This window comes from Lepisosteus platostomus, chromosome 10, assembly GCF_059453375.1.
Source record: "Lepisosteus platostomus isolate fLepPlt1 chromosome 10, fLepPlt1.hap1, whole genome shotgun sequence".
NCBI lineage: Eukaryota > Metazoa > Chordata > Actinopteri > Semionotiformes > Lepisosteidae > Lepisosteus > Lepisosteus platostomus.
The window spans coordinates 53,792,161-53,808,223 of NC_142620.1; the positions used below are offsets into that span (position 1 = coordinate 53,792,161).

General features: G+C 44.4%; 1 long non-coding RNA gene across 1 annotated transcript; it reads right to left on the reverse strand.

Moving 5' to 3' along the window:
* Positions 1 to 4,180: 4,180 nt before the first annotated feature.
* On the reverse strand, positions 4,181 to 14,539 carry LOC148654063 (uncharacterized). Its single transcript, XR_015941554.1, has 2 exons — positions 14,400 to 14,539; positions 4,181 to 4,521 (listed from the first exon to the last, which is right to left on the reverse strand). It is a non-coding gene; the product is annotated as an uncharacterized LOC148654063 (long non-coding RNA).
* Between the last annotated feature and the right edge of the window lie 1,524 nt (positions 14,540 to 16,063).

Below are 16,063 nucleotides of genomic sequence, written 5' to 3' on the forward strand. Positions count from 1 at the left end.
AAGAAAGCCACTAGTCTGCGCCGACACGCTGTTGAAAAGCGGGCTGATATACCCCAGCGAGGATACACACAGTGAACACCTTGCGGAGTGCTGTCACCACGGTAGGGTCAGAGCACACGCCGCTTCTTTGGAGAGGTGAAAAACAAACTTTAGTGGCACTGGTGAGAGGAAACATTCAATCCCTTTAGGCTGTACACGACAAGACAATGCTTGAGTTTCATCTGGGTATTCAGACTCCTGAAAGGAGCAGAGAGCTGACCCCTGGGCTGTCAGTCTGAAAGGAGTACACCAGGGTTACAGGGACTGGAGATCGCTCGCAAGCGAGGTTAGGACAGCAAGGCAAGGCGCTACTCCCTTCGTTTGGAAGTAGAAGACCGTGTTAATCGATTGTCTGGGGTCCTTCATCCAGCGGCTTGATCTGTCTTTGTGTCAGTGAGGTGCCATATGAACAGATTAGTCTGAACGCGCCTTTCCTGTTTTTTTGCACGGCGCTAATGATCACTTTGCGTGTGTCTGCTTTGGTTTTAGGCGATCTGCTTTTGTACATACCGTAGTCCAGCGCAGCGCTCAATAAGAGCTTCTTCCTTTTACAATAATCCTTGTTTGTTACCGCAGCACGCTGGAAATCGTGAGGCGCAGAAAAACCTGTTCCTTCTAAATACCAACGCCTTTAAGTGAAGCAGATGCAGATGCACAGAATGCCCAGAAGGTGGCAGCCTAGTAACACGTATTACATTACAGGCTTCTTGTTTTGTGTAGTATTCAATCAAAAAGTCCACTGAGAAAAAGTCACGGTGACTAAAAAGGCCTGAAGCTACTGGCTAGTTTAATGAACCACACTTCTGTCTTAAATGTGTAAGAATTCTGAACAATGCCACTTTCACAGTAAGTCCGGAGAGCAGCTGAGCCAAAACACGTGGTCAAAGTAACCACAAATATTGAATTGCGTATGTGTTTCAGTCTTGAGGACTTGTGGCAGTTCTGAAGTGATCGCTGTCTTTAACTGTCTAACTAACGTGCTGATTTCGAAATATCGAGTGTTTTCTTCCTACGTACTTTTAGTCATTTCAGTTAAAAATTCCTCCCCTATTCAAACTAGCATTTAGCAGTGAGAGTCAAGACAGTAAAGGAGGCTCTCAGGTGCGCCTCGTAGGACCAAAACCATAATCTTGGGACATAATGGAGCCAAGGGGCTGTAGGTAATGATAGGGTCTGTGTTCACAGCTGAGCTCGGGTACTGAGTGCACAGGCGTCACAAGAGCTAGGCTTTTTTAAGAACTGTAGTCCTGTTTTAACAGAGAGAAATGCACTGAATTCTTCAAGTTTCTGCATTCAGGTTCCCATAGATAGTTAAAGCGATATATTTTTGTCTGAATTCTGAAAGAGTTCTGATATGTATATAATTTTATACACAATTGATCATGATCATCATCATGAACCCCACCAGCCTTAAAAAATGAAAAAGATTAAAAGAATCAGAAGACAAGATATAATTCCAGAATGCAGGTGCCTTCATATTTATGTAGTTTACTTGCACTTTTGCATTTGGATTCTGTACTTGACACTGAGAGCTGAACTAAAGAACTAAAGTTCTTGTCTTTATCCCTGGACCTTCAAGATCTGAAGTTGTGCTTGTCGCAGTCCCTGTCCTTTGACAATGTTTCTGCAATGCCAGCAAGCTGCAGTCACACTCCAGAGCTCGCAGACATGGAGATGGTTCTGAAGCTGTGTTTGTTTGCAGTATGAATAGCAAACTACAAGCATGTGTCGGCGTACAAGCTTAATAATAACTCTGAGATCGCGTTGAACTTCTAATTAGTTTAAATGAGCACAGCGAGGTACTGTCAACCAATTGACTTATTAACGCCACAGGTATTTTCCAGTTCAGATTGTGAGCTGTAGGTGCTTGAGAACAAACTCTGTTGTTGTTGTTCAGGCCTCTGGTGGTGGAGTGGAAGTTAAGGGCTCATTCCTGCACTGCCCCTGCTCTCCCGGGGAGGCCGAGAGAGACCCGGCCATCTGTCCGCCTCCCTCCTCCCTGCGCCGCCCCCTTCCCACACTGCCCCTTTGTCAGCGGCACTTCCTGTCCTGCTCCTGGGCGTGGCGCGCCGAGGGGCTGGCGGGGGCATCTGTGGGCGCTTTGATGGGCACCTGCAAGGGGGGGAGTCAGAGAGGTCCTTCGAAAGACAGATTGAAGCTTTGTGCACGGAGGCAGCGGGGGGGACTGTGTGTGTGGAGGAGGGTACGCTGTCACTCCAGCCTGTGTGGGTCCGGGCTGGAGCAGGGGGGGCAGGAGAGATTGACAGCTTTTGTGGGCTGAATTTCTTTACAATCCCCCTGAATTAATGGGCGTTAAACTAGAGTGAGGACTTCAGGACGGAGGTAAATGGGGGAAAGTGGTGGTGGCACTGGTTTAGGATGATGGGATTGTTGGGGGGGGGGTGAGGGGGCAGGGGGGCTATTTTACTGCTCTGCTGGGAAGGGACCAATTCATAGGCATTCAGCGCTGAGCTCGTTATTCTTTGAATGCGCTGAGCGGAGGAATGCAATGGCATCAATTAGAATGTGTTAGCAGATAGTGAGTGAAGAAAAAAAAAACTTTCCTCTCTCCTTTTTCTTGCTGGACAACACAGCTCCACTATAGGAGGTGTCAGTGCCCACAAAGCCTTTTTGTGATTTTCTCTCCATTACATTACCAGCGCAATATGCAAGGTGGTGATTCCTTTGATTTAAATTAAGTGGAAAAACCACTAAATCCTAGTTTTATTCAGCGGAGATAATAGCACTATACTCTATAAAGGTCTCTAAGTACTTATCTGTTGGTTAAAATCTCCCCTTCTCTTTTTCACTCTCTGCCTCTGTTTTCACCGTTATTAGTTTTATTCAATAGTTTGGGTCACAGAGAGCCTGTTTAAGAGTGGAGCTTGTTGTGCTGCCTGCCGTATCTCTTTTAATTGCAAGTAGTAATAGGCAGCAGTTTTGCTGTGTTTTCCCCCCTTAAAATGGATATGAATTAAAACAGTAACTTAGAATCTATTGTTTGTCTCAGACCTAGGCTCCCAGCTTCAGACAGTCAGTGAATCGAACCCTGAACTGCCACGTGTCACAGTGAAACAGCTCCTTCTGCCTTGTCCTGGATCAGAAGAGAGAAAAAATAAATAAATGGGTGAAATGATGATGAAATGCCACATCCGTCTTTCTGTCTCGCTTCTAACCCCTTTCAGAAGGGGAGAACGGGCAGACAAAATGTTTAAAGCTGCCCTGTTTCAGTATAGCCCAATTAAAGCATGAAGTACAGTGTTCCATCTGAGCAGTCCTGCTACAATAAAGGCACTGCTGGGCCTTGCAAACAGGCCTCATCTGAGAAAGCAACGTTTTTTTCCTTCTCTGGTGTTCTGCTGATACGAAGCAATGTTAACAAAGACACAGCAATTGTTGTTACAGAGATGCTACTGGGGAACTGTCTGTTAACATTCACCAGATAGACGGTCCACAGCGGGCAAGATGTTGCTAGATCCTTGCTTTATGAGCCACCTGATGTCTGCTATAGCCATTGCTGCCTGTCGATACCCACCCAGGACAAAGCAAATCGCCATGCCTGGACTCAGAGGAATGACTGCAATCACGAGCCATAGCCTTTAATTGAGATAATGTCCCTTCTTGGACAGACAAGCATGGTAGGTATGATTTAATATATACACCATTAAAATGTGAAACCTGGACTATTAGGTAGGCCTCCCAGTTGTAGCAGTGTGATCCAAGCTATTTCAGCATCAATCACCTTCCATCTAATAGTACAGCTGTCGCATGTCTTTAAAAGGGTTTGCATTAAAAAAATCCTTATTTGACAGTCTCTAGGTTTAATGCAAGCTAACTAGTGTGAACCTCCTGTTGAAAATGGCACAGTTGAATATGAGTAATTATGTTTAATTTTTTATGAAATAAGATAAATTTACATCCGATGAAAGGCAACTGGAGCTTAACTGCAGTGAAAGTGCAGTAAATTGGTGGAAACGTTGGAGCTCGCAGAAACTCAATTACAGTGTAATTGTATAATTGTACCAGAACGGCTATAAATGCAGTTCTCAATTAAATTCACTTCTTTTGCAGCGCAAATCAGGGCTAAATTATGAAAACGCCTCGTGTCACGATATCGTTAGAAACTGCCTCTTTCACGGGATCATTTGCACCAAAATAGAATTTTATTAAAAAAACAGATGTCTTCATACATCTTTGGATTACTTGCTTCTTCATCGGTTCTAATTAACATGGCAAAATGAAAGCTCCTCCTCGAACAGGCACCTCTTCCTGCTCAGGCGGCTGCTCGGGGAGATGAGTGAAGATGTTTTCCGAACACTAGTTGATATAAACCCCACAATGGGCTTCATCGGAGGTGCGCAGTGCCAGGAAGAGCTCTTCCTCTGTCTGGAGTACACCGTGTTGCTCCCACAAAAGCCCCGCCAGTATGCAGCTCATGAATGCCGAATAATTGCTGCCGTTTTCTTTTTCAGCAGCATGCGGCTGAAGATGCGAAGGGAACAAAATGGAGAAAAAAAAAAAGGTTGAACAGAAGTTAGCTGGCAGAAACTGACGCCAAGTCTGGGTACCTCTGCCTCTGAGGTACAGAACTGACGTCTTTATTCTGCTTTGTAGCTTTGGGCTGGTGGTTTTATGATCAAGCGACTTCGCTTTGTACCCACGGACGCGGGTGGTTGTTTAACCGGGGTGGTCTGAGTCCGGCACCCTGCTCGCTCCTGCTGCTCACCGCCATCTGAACCCACAACCTGATTTCGAGTCCACAGCCCCAGTCTCTCCTCCGAGTCCAGAAATCAGCAATACCAAATACCAGTCACCAATACACCAGTGTGCAGCCCCACCTGGATGATGCTCCAGTCCGCTCCCCACACACCAGCTCTCAGTGGGGAGGAGAGCAGAGTGGTGAAGCCGGTTCAGAGAGGGGGATCATTAGGAGGCCATGGTTGGTAAAGGCCAGGGGGAAATTTGTCCAGGACACAGGGGTAACACCCCTACTCTTTCTGAGAAGCTCTGGGAAATCGTTCCCCCTCTCTGTGCTGCCTCGGGAGCAGGTGTCTTATGAAACACCTCCGTGGCCGTGCCAGAGCAGAGCAGGGCAGGCCGAAGCCTGACACAGTAAGGGTGCCTGTGGGGCTGGCTCCGTTTGGCAGGGCTGACTTAACACGGGCTGAAAGAGCCGTTTCACTCTCTGCCCAGAAGGAAAGATCTGGTTTTGGAAGACCTCTTTCAACGGCTGAAGGCTGTCACAGTGGATAAGTACTCAGCAAACAGCGTGAACAAGGATTTGAACCAGAAAACCAACAGAGCCTTGACAATATTGTGACGGGGACTTGTCTTCTTAGTGGGGGCTGAATAGTGAATAGAAGCCAAGAGCAAGTTCACACTCACAACAGGATACGATACAGTGTTGTAGGTTAGTGGGAGTCATACAGTTGAAGATTAATAAATGCTTGATGTCCAAAATTTGTTTTATCAAGAGGTATCATCAGCTGTCAGTTCTTAGAATTAGGAATAAAGGGCTTATGTGCCAGAAATTGCGACTTTGGTCATTGTCTACAAGCCTTAATTCTCTTAATGCTAAGAAAACCTGTAACACTCCACAACACCGTCCTGTTGTCTTTCCCTGAGCAAATGTTTCTGTATTGCAGCAGAGCCGGTGACCATAATTATTCATGTGGAGACAATCTCCCGAGTCCAGGGAGTTTTCAAGAGAAGACACAGATACTGGACACTGGAGTCTGAACTATTCTCTCATGCCTCAGTATTTCCCTTGCAGGGTCAGTGCCCTCTGGCCAGGGATTAACACACATTAAAGCACAGCAAAGCTGCACATGTACCTGTGTTGCTGGAAGACATATCCATTTTTCTGTCCAACACCTTTTTTCTTAGAAACTTAAAAGCAATCCACTACTTGTTACACAGATAATTACACCTAGTGTTTAAGATGAAATGTTTAATCATGCCCTACACTTTCTAATAGAGATAAATGAAAAAAGAAGTTTGATGTACTAACCCTAGGAGGTGCCTGGAGGAAGTTACTGCATTAGAACTCTACATCCTCTAATACCTTAATCCACTGCAGAAAAAAAGTCCAATGTATTTGATCATTAAGACAGGTTTGTTTTCACTTCTCCTGAGCAGCTGTTAGAACACCTGGTTGTAACGAAGGAGATGCCTAGACTCCAGACCTCACACACCACTGAACGCCCTGGTTTAGCCCTGGATTACTGCTCGAAAAAATCTTCTGCACTCCAGTTAATAAGATGTCATTACCAGCTAGTAATTAAACAATACAGGGCCTGTGCAGAAAGATTATCAGGCACAAAACAGAGGACTGATTTACAATCCTCAATTAAAAGTGGTGGGGTAATATTTAATTCAAGTTAATTGATCGGTCAATTGATTCATTGATTGATATTTTAAATGGTAGATGATCATTTACCGTAGTTTCAAGCAAATTATTTAGATATCTAAATTATTTATTAAACGTTTCCCCAATTAACCACACAAAAAATGTTTCTGCACTACATGTAAGAATGGCCTAACTCCAACCACCTTTTAATTTTTCCAAAATAAGCCATTTATTTTCATTTTGAAATAAAATAGATAAGGTGACCACAATCCTTCTGTGCATCGGTATGTGTATTTTTCCAGCACTGGTCAAGCCATTAATAAATTCTGACTTTCTGACAAATTCCTGCAGGCTTTTCACCTTCCAGCTTCCAAGTTCCTGCAGTTGAAATCTCGCAATACGACTCGATATTTCCTCGGGGAAACAGGAAATCGTTGGGAACGAAGGAATAGAAAAGAGTCCAAGATCCTAAAAGCCTTCATGTACGAAGAGCTCTGTTTCCACTTAGGATGAGAAGAGAGCTGAGTGCCAGTAACAGCAGCAATCTGACTATCGCGTTAGGGGGGCAGCCTGTGACGGCTGTGGTCACTGACTGTGATCGCTTCAGGTCAGCTGAAATATTCACGACTGAATTCATGCAGTGCACACAACTAGTTCAGAGCTTCCCAGAACTGGTCCTGGAGAAACACTGGGTCTGCTGGGCCTCGTTCCAACTGAACTCCAAAAGAGGACTTAATTGATCTGCTTGCTCGTTCAGACTTTTATTTAACTAGAAATCCATTAGAATTCAAGAATCCATCAGACGGCTTTTCCTTCGGGACCGGGACTGGGAACCACTGACCTAGTCTGTGCCCCTGTTTTGTTGCGCGATTGTGTGTATAAAACTCCTGTAAAACATTTTGTACTTCCAAGAGGGTGTTAGGACTTTGACATTTATCTGATTCCACGTATCTGTCAAAATACAAAACCACAAAAACGCAAAGAAGACCACTGTAGCAGACAAGTGAGGTTAGCAGGGTATCGGGCCGTCACATTACTAAGAGCCCAAGACACTCGCACATGTGAAACTGTGCAGTACATCAACCCCTTTCATGACATACCCAGCCGGAGAAGAGGCAACACACAATGTGCAGCACAAACCATTGTCTTGTCCACTGTTCTGGAGAGATAGATGTAGGTCTTAACATAATCCTAATTACTCACTTTTGACAAACAATCATGCGAAACTGTATACCGCTACCCATGTTTTAATCAAAATTAAAAACCAAGCACAGAAATTATTCCAATACGGACATCAATCGCAGCGTCACAAATGTGAGATTTCTGATTTCAACGAGACAGACCGATCTGTCCTTTGGAGACACATAGACTTGTGTGTACGCTGGGAGCATGTATTTATTTATTTGATCATCTCAGGCAAACAGCTGACAAAGAGCTGTATTGTTTCTTGAAAGTGTTCTCCTAACTTTGAAGGTTTCCTGTGCAGGGGGAGGCTGTGATGGAATGGGCTGGGAAGAACTGTGACTTCTCCATTCAAAGTGGAGGGGTACGCTGAATTAGGTTGATTTGCCTGTGAATAGAGGGTTTCCATTATTCATGTTGGAGAGCTGTCACATCGAATTGAGAAAGTGAAAACCTCCTTTTATCAAACCTTTTGCAACTGAAGCAGGACAGGCAATCAATAACTGAATTCAAAGTGAGGGAAAGTCAGGCAGAATGAAATGGAGGGTGTGTAAGAAAAGGGGGTATTTGTCAAATTGTTGATGGGAAAAAAAGGAAAGAATTGATGCAGTTCTAGCGAAACTTTGATGGGTAGAATAACAGAGAATTAAATATCAAGCATCAATTAAGTCATTGGACAAAATCGAATGAGGAGGGGCTCCGTTTGTGAGATTGTTAAACGCGCTTACACTAATTCCCTTTAAAGTTAGGAGAACAGAAGGAGCACCTGATATTGTGAACAACGGGGCTTTTCGAGAAAGGGTTATGGTTATAGTGCTGTCGGGCTGTTTTTAATAGAAGACTTTGTTGTTTCACCCGAAAGGCAAAGCAAGGGAAAGCGAAGCCCTCAGCAAGACGCGAGCCGCAGATAGCGATTAAACACACAACGTTCACAAAGCAGTTTGATGTCAAATAATCCCCAATTAGCTAAAACACGCTGATGAGTTTTATGTGGTTTTTGGCCTGTACCTCTTGCCGCCATCAGCCTTTTAAATGCAGCTATTCCTGTAAGCCTTGTCAGGTGCTTGCCATTTCTGTGGTATTCTGCGGCGCTTTGTGGCTCTTGAATTGCGTGTCGAGACACGCAAGTTTTGGGGCCGGTTTATTGTGCAGAGCTGTTCGAGAGAGCACCATTTAACGTACATCCCAGCTCTGATACAAACTTTCGCCGCTCCTGAACATTGAGATGAAAGTCCAAGCTGAAATCAAGTGTTCTGCCCTTTTAAAAACTAGATCGTACCGTGGTTAATTAATAAAAGGACATATCATAAAAATAAGCCCACTTATTTCTTATTTTTAAAAGAGCTGTTTTTTTTTAAAAAAAGTAAGTGGTCCAGCCGTGTCCTCATCATTTCATTGTTTTTAACACATATTATTTAAGTAATAATACATACTCGTTAACGTGTATATAATGTCTAATTATCATTCAAGTTATGTGACAAATCAACAGTAGTCCATTGCCATTCATTCATTAAATTAAATTACATTGCTAAGGCGTTAATATTTGTTTTTTTAGATTGACAAAAATATTTTGTCTGAATTGTGCACGAAAAAAACATTTACTTATGATATAGCAAGTGTATGGTCACACAAAACAATTGACAGTTAGCAGAAGAGTTTATTGCCATATGTACATTGGAAGTCTTATTCGCTCAGATCGCTAGGAGTTTTGATTGCGGTTAACTGATCTATTTACTGTTAAAAGCAAACATACAAATTGGCCTTAAAATAACTCCAGAATGCGATTAAACTTTTTGTGAATACTGTATATAATCTTGTCGACTCTGTCATAGCTTGTATAACCCTAGGCATAAATATGTACATTTTATTTATCACGGTAGAACGATAGTATAAAAAAGTCAACATAAATTTGGCGCAGGGATCGTTTACAAGTGGCGGCGTTTAAAATAATAATCGAATTTATTTAAATATAAACACCATAAAAGGTTAAAAACGTTACTTCAGTTAATATTTTCCAACTGTAGAGCAGAGTCACAACAAACATATCTATGTTACGATAGACATGAAACACAAAGTAACTTTTAAAACGTTTGAGTGCGTTTTGTCCTGATCTTCTGTTTACGAATAAATAACATTTATCGGCAATCGTAAATCTGGATCAGTCCCTAGTTCGCGTTAAGCAAGGACCTAGTGTAACAGAACGCTCTTGAAGAGAAGTTACGAAGGAAAAAAATCCGCACGACCAGTTTTTTTTTCCACACACGCAAACGATTTCCGAGATTTTTCAAACATTAATCAGCTGGTTTTTATATTGATGGTGTGATTGTTCTTCCGCTCGAGGGAGAGAATAAATCGGACCATTTGGCCTCATCAATCAGCATTTTAAATGATTGCCTAATTGATGAAAGTGTTATACAGTTAATTGAGCGCCTCTATTGTAGACCCTCATTGTTCGGGCGGCACAGATACACTACCCGGCAACAAGCCGGGGAACTCGGGGAGAGGCACAGAGGATTTCAACTCGTAAAACTGGTTTCCAGTCTGACCTCTGAAATATTCGTCTGTGTGAAAGAGAAGGAACGGCCTCCCACCCCAGTTTACAATCTCCCGCACCTACGATAAAGGCGAACTGGCAGCTGGCCTCCAAGGAGAATGAGAAACTCTTGTTCTGTAGTTCAGGGGGTCCCAGGACCCCCACACCTGCTGGTCTTTGTTACACCTGAGCAATCAATTAAAAAATTAAACCCTTTAGACACCCGAATAACGGGTTTCAATTTTACCCTTTAACTGTACGTTGGAAGTTGCCTCTTCAACAACAACTGCGTTTCTTAGGTAATGTAACATCGCCAACTTCTGAGTAGGAAAAAAACAACAACTTGCCAATGTTTAAGCCAAGCCACTTGTTGGATCAATGAAGACTTCGTGCCATTAAAGAGCTCAGCTGCAGTGGGAACGGCCAGCATGTGTCCCAGGACCAGGACTGGACACCCCCGCTGCACAGGTCCGTCTCAGGCTGGCTCTCACTTGTAGCTTTCATGTGCTGCGTTTCGTATTGTGTGAGAACGTCTTCATCACAATATTCTTCTGTGTATTTATTTATTACAGTTAGACAGGATTAAATAGTGGAATCGAATGAGACAGTTGTGAAAGTACAGTAAACAAGAAAAAACACGTTCTTGATAGGAAAGCGCGCCCAAAGAGCGCTTCAGAGCACATTGCACCCTGAGGCTGGTACTGTCTATATACAAGATAAATCACACTAACTCACTTCTCACTTATAATGATGAAATGAGCTAATCAGCTTTCCTAATCTTTAGGTTTGTTGTAAAAATCACTTAGATTTTTAAATGCTTCAATTGGCATTATGGTAATTATTTTATGTTGAGACAAGGATCATAACAAGGTTTTAGTAAATATATGCAAAATGCGTTAATATAGGCTTTCTGCATCTATATAAGGTGCGTTTTGAATTCAAGGTAAATGAATGACAGGAAGAAATGGCCCTATTTAACCTTATTATAGATTACCTGGAAAAAAAGTCTTCTTAATGGAAATATCTTGTTAGAGCTCAGGTAGTTTTTAAGTCCATTTTCTGACTATTTTTTAAATAACACTATAATTTATAGTAATAAGAACCCATTTTAATCATATTAAATGTAAATTTAATATAACTCAACGCAGAAGGAATTTAGTTCCATGATATATTGTGCATCTCTCTGTGTGCTTCTGTGGAGATAGGGGACAAAGTAATTAATCGCATTTTTTTAGTGATCTCTAATTTTGAATAAATGACACCCTCAGAGATTTTTAATGGATTTAATTGTCAGCAATCCATCTTCTTTGTGCTGTGCAGTGAATAAAAGACTTTGACAAAAATCTGGCTTTTAATGAATTTTTCACCTCAATGTCTATGAATGGGAATCAGAAAGCTTTGAGCAGTAGGCTTGCTAATTTATTCCATTTCATTCTATTTTCAGATACTTCTATCCTGCAGTTTTTTCTGACAAATTTCTTCAAGACTTTGAAGCAGTTAACCGAATCAAACATGATCCAGCTCCCCGTATTCCTTATGGAGAGGCAGGAAACCTCGGATTGGTCCCTCAAATGTTTGTGTGGTTTAAGGATATGGTTTCAAACAGACAGAAGGGGAGTTGAGAAACTACATTGCCAAAGGCAAGAGACTTAATTGAGTTACAGAATACTTTAATTATGGCACAGAAATTCCCAGATTCCGACAATCTCGGGACCAAAGCACACGTTTCACTCACAATGAAATTCTTGACTTTAAATTGGTGGTGCGCTGGCAGGTGTCAAAATAAGAAAAATGTATTTTTCAGGCTACCATGACTCCATTAACAGCCAAAGCAAGAACGGCCTCAGATCTTATCTGGAACACACTGTCAGGATCAGGTGTAAAAATTCAAGGCCTGCAGACTAGTGACTCAGAGTGTAAGAGCCGTAAGATCCATTTTGCACCCATGTGGTGTTTGTGGAAGTCAACGAATGATCAGTATTAAAGAGCAACACAGCAGCAGAAATACACCTGAGACATTTATTAAACAAATTAAATTCTAGTTGTTTACCGCAAATAAATAATTGCACATTGACCATAGTAGCAGATTCTTCTTCTTAGTAATTTGGGGACTGTCAGGACATCAGCATGTGACTGGCCTGGTTTTCACCAGCTCAGTGTGCTGGATTAGCTCCTGCGCTCTGGCCTGGTTGTTAGATCAGAGGAACTAGAGGGCAGTGTGGTTTAAAGATTGTGGTACAGAGAATGACAGCATATGGGATTGTGAATTAGGTATTGGGTTAGAAAGGGACACTGGGGTAAAGGCAGAGTAGTGGTCTGAACAGAAAAAAAAACACACGCATGTGCCTTAATCTTGTTTTCAATCACCGAATATTAAGTAATCATTTGAATTGGAAATGTTGGCACGGGTGTATTGGGACATGACAAGCACTAGCCAGCAACGAAAGGTTTAGAAGAAATGCAGGCTGGAGGCTGCAGTCCCATGCCACTGCTTGATGAACAGAACTGGGATTTTGAGCAGCACTGTGGCAGAGGAGAGGAGTGATGGGACAGTCTTTCTACTGCCTGAGCGCAGGCTGAGTTCTGGAACCTTATCCTGCCTGGGCCTTGTCCGCCCGGGTGTAAGCTGGGTGTCCTCCATTGCACCGTTTAAACACAGCTGTTTCAAAGCACTTCACTTGCAACACAAGGGCTTTGGTCTCTCCTTCAGTCCGAGAAATGGGTCTGAAGGGGGGGCCTTGCAGGGAAACCAGCTCTCTGCCTCCCTGTGCCTTCGGAGCTCAGAGCAATCTGACACCACGTAATCACATTGGACACCAGAGCAGGAAAACAAGCTGAAACATCAAGGCCTTTTACAAAACCAACAAACAAGCAGGGAGCTATGAGAGCTACACACAGAGGCCCTGCTTCTGTGATGTCGGCTTAAGACACTCAGTTAAGCAGACACCCAGCAAAGACTTGTCCCCAGGCTCAGGTGTACAGAACAGATAATCACCTCGCTATTCCTGCAGTGCTGTCCCGTCTTAAGAGCCTATTCAGCACTGACTGCACACAGAGGTCTCCTCTGTCATGGTTTCAAAGGACAGGATCTGTGTTGTAATCTCCTGGAGAAAGAGGTATTCCTTACAGCAGCCAGGTCCTGCTCGCTGGGAAACGGTATCTTGTTCTTCAAGACAAATGAGATAACTACGGCTTGCAGATACCTTTCAGATATTCTGACCTTGAGTGCCTTCCTCATTTCAAAACATCCACTTGTGGTTCAGTTCCCCTCCTACTAAGCCACCCTGCGTGACACACATTGCACACGTGTTAAGAATTATGCGACATCTCTGTAGTTTCATCTATATAGCTTTTTTTTACTTTTGATGTCAGAGGCTTTTTTTAGCCAATCCTGTAATTTAGTGAACGTGCTTCAATCTGCCTCTGTTCCTCTGTATCACGCTGCCTGACAGCTCGAGTGATTGACTGATCCTGATTTTCTTGAACGAAAAGGCGAAGGTTTTCTGCCGAGCAGCTGTTTACAGACACGCACACCCGATGACTCTGAAGCTGAGGACAGAGTTCAGAAACTCTCCCTGTAGGTCCCTGAACGGGGGCAGAATGGAAAGAAACAGTAGATATCTGGTGCTCCACAAGCCTCCTCTTCCTCCTCCTCCTCCTCCTCCTCCGCCATGCTGTTTTGGCAGTACAGGGGGATGGCTGCCCTGTCAGGGGCTGACCTGACCCCTGGGGGAGCTCCTGCCTGCCTCTGTACACCCATCTCCATAGAGCGGGGCCAGGAATGCACCGGAGCACAATGGGGGGAGTGGGGCTCAGGGGGCAGGCGAGTTTGATAACCACATTAAAGTCCCACCAACATCTGTTGAGGCCATAGAAAGCACTATCTGCAGGAATTAACCTCCCGAACGGCTAATCATTAACCTCGGCCCTGAGAGGGAGGAAGACAACAACAGCCTATTTGTCAGCCACCCCACAGAGGGATTGCAGGGGCTAATATTTTACTGCAAACAGCGTGAGAAGAGTGGCTTAGCCGAGCTTTCCACATTGTAAAGCTGTGAATATATTTGTGTGGGAAACAACAGCACAAAGGGGAGTTTACAAACATCCATTAGTATACATTGAACTCCTCTGCTGCTGCGGAAGTGTGACTGTCATAACCATGCAGACACAGAATTTATCACCTCTCACACTGCAGCCAGAATACAACACACAGCAGCGAGTGCAACAAAGTCGGTTTTTCCCACTCTTAACGCAATGCACACAAGTCACCACAGCGCTCGCGCAGTTCAAACGGACCTGGACCTGCAGGCGGTGTGTCTCACAAACAGATCAGACCCCCTCGTCCTCGGAGCCACAGCTACGGGACCCAGGGGGTTTCACCCCTCGATCTCCTCCCGAAGGCTTCCCGACAAAACGCAGAAATGCTATCGAAAAACAGATTCAACAAAGTAAATAACGAGGAGGGGAAAAGGAAAACAATTTATCGGCCCAGCACCAGCCAGCGAGGAGGGGAGCACAGTCATTATGGTAATCAGATGACACCTTGTGCGTGTTCCCAAGAGATTAAAATTGCAGGAAGGTTTAGTAATGCGCTGAGGCCTTGAGGGCCTTTATGGAAGTAATCCCATTTAGTAGCAGCTCATTACATGGGCAATTAAGTGCTGGGGGCTTGGAGAGCCCCTGCACGGAGCCCGCGGCCAGCCTGCGAGTCGGAGCAGCCCTCCCTGCTCCTTCACCTGGGCTGGCTCTGTGGACACCTGCCTCTCGTAATGAAGATACATGGCTTCATTTCCATTCCTGGAGTCATATCAGAGACGGTGCCACACAAAACCGTGGCTGTTTGGCGGACTGGAGAGCCGGATAGAGTGACGCGGCTAAGTGCTCTCGCGGAGCAGGCAGCTGCAGGCCCTGAAATGGGATGTGAAGTTGAAGTAGAGCTGCATTTCCTTCTTATTAAAAGGGCGCGTGTTTGGATTGGCCGCAGAGGAAGGCATGTGGCTCTCCGGCAGCCCGGGGATAATGGGTCTTTCTGCGCTCCGGGGGGACGAGCTCTTCCCCTGAACACATGGGCTCACATCCTCTCCCGCGCGCGGGTGCGCACCCCTCCACACTCCCACTCCCACCGCCACCCCCCACCCGGCTGAGCCCCAGCCCTCCCTCCCTCCTGCCAGAGCCCCGACACAGAAAACCCACCTGCAGATTGTGCTCCCCAAACCTCCTCTTATTTCCCGAGGAACGAAATTCCCCCCGAGCTGGGGCTCGAGACGTGATTCTCGGTTTTATTTCTTTCTTCAACTTCCATCGCACCGCTTTTCGATTTGCATTTAGTCCAAAAAGAAGGGCAAGACCCATCACGCAGAACAATTTAATTCAGCACATGTGACACATGAAGGCTGCAGGCACAAGGAATGAAACAGCCTGTTTGGATCCTGAACTGATTCTGCATGCTCAGGTGCTACCGGTAAACGGCTTGAGTGCTGAACTGGTAAAACACATTCACAACACAGCTGGTGATGAGCCAAGTAAGTTCATTTCTAGCTGGATTAAGTGGAATTTGTTGCTGGTATAAAGGATGAAACAAGAAAATACTTCCAGGCTACTTCCTATTATTTGAAGAAGTTGTGTTGCTTGTCTGGGACTCCTTGTACTGATCACTTTTTTAAAACCCATTTAAAATTCAGATAAATGGGTCCAAAAACAAAAACAAAAACTAAACTTGCTTTCTTTGTGGAGATAGGCAGCACTCTTATGGAATCTTCCTATTCTCCAGAACGTCTTTGTTGGTGGCATTTACCCAACAAAACCAGTGTCTTCTTAACACTTGAACTTCTGCCTGCGTGGCTACAGCTCAGCCCTGTCAACCTTGTGAAGACGGAGGGGAAATGCACGCTGCAAACCGGCCGACACGGTCTCTGATACTGAAATCAAGAGGAAGAGAGTCAGTCCCTCTGTCTGCTCCA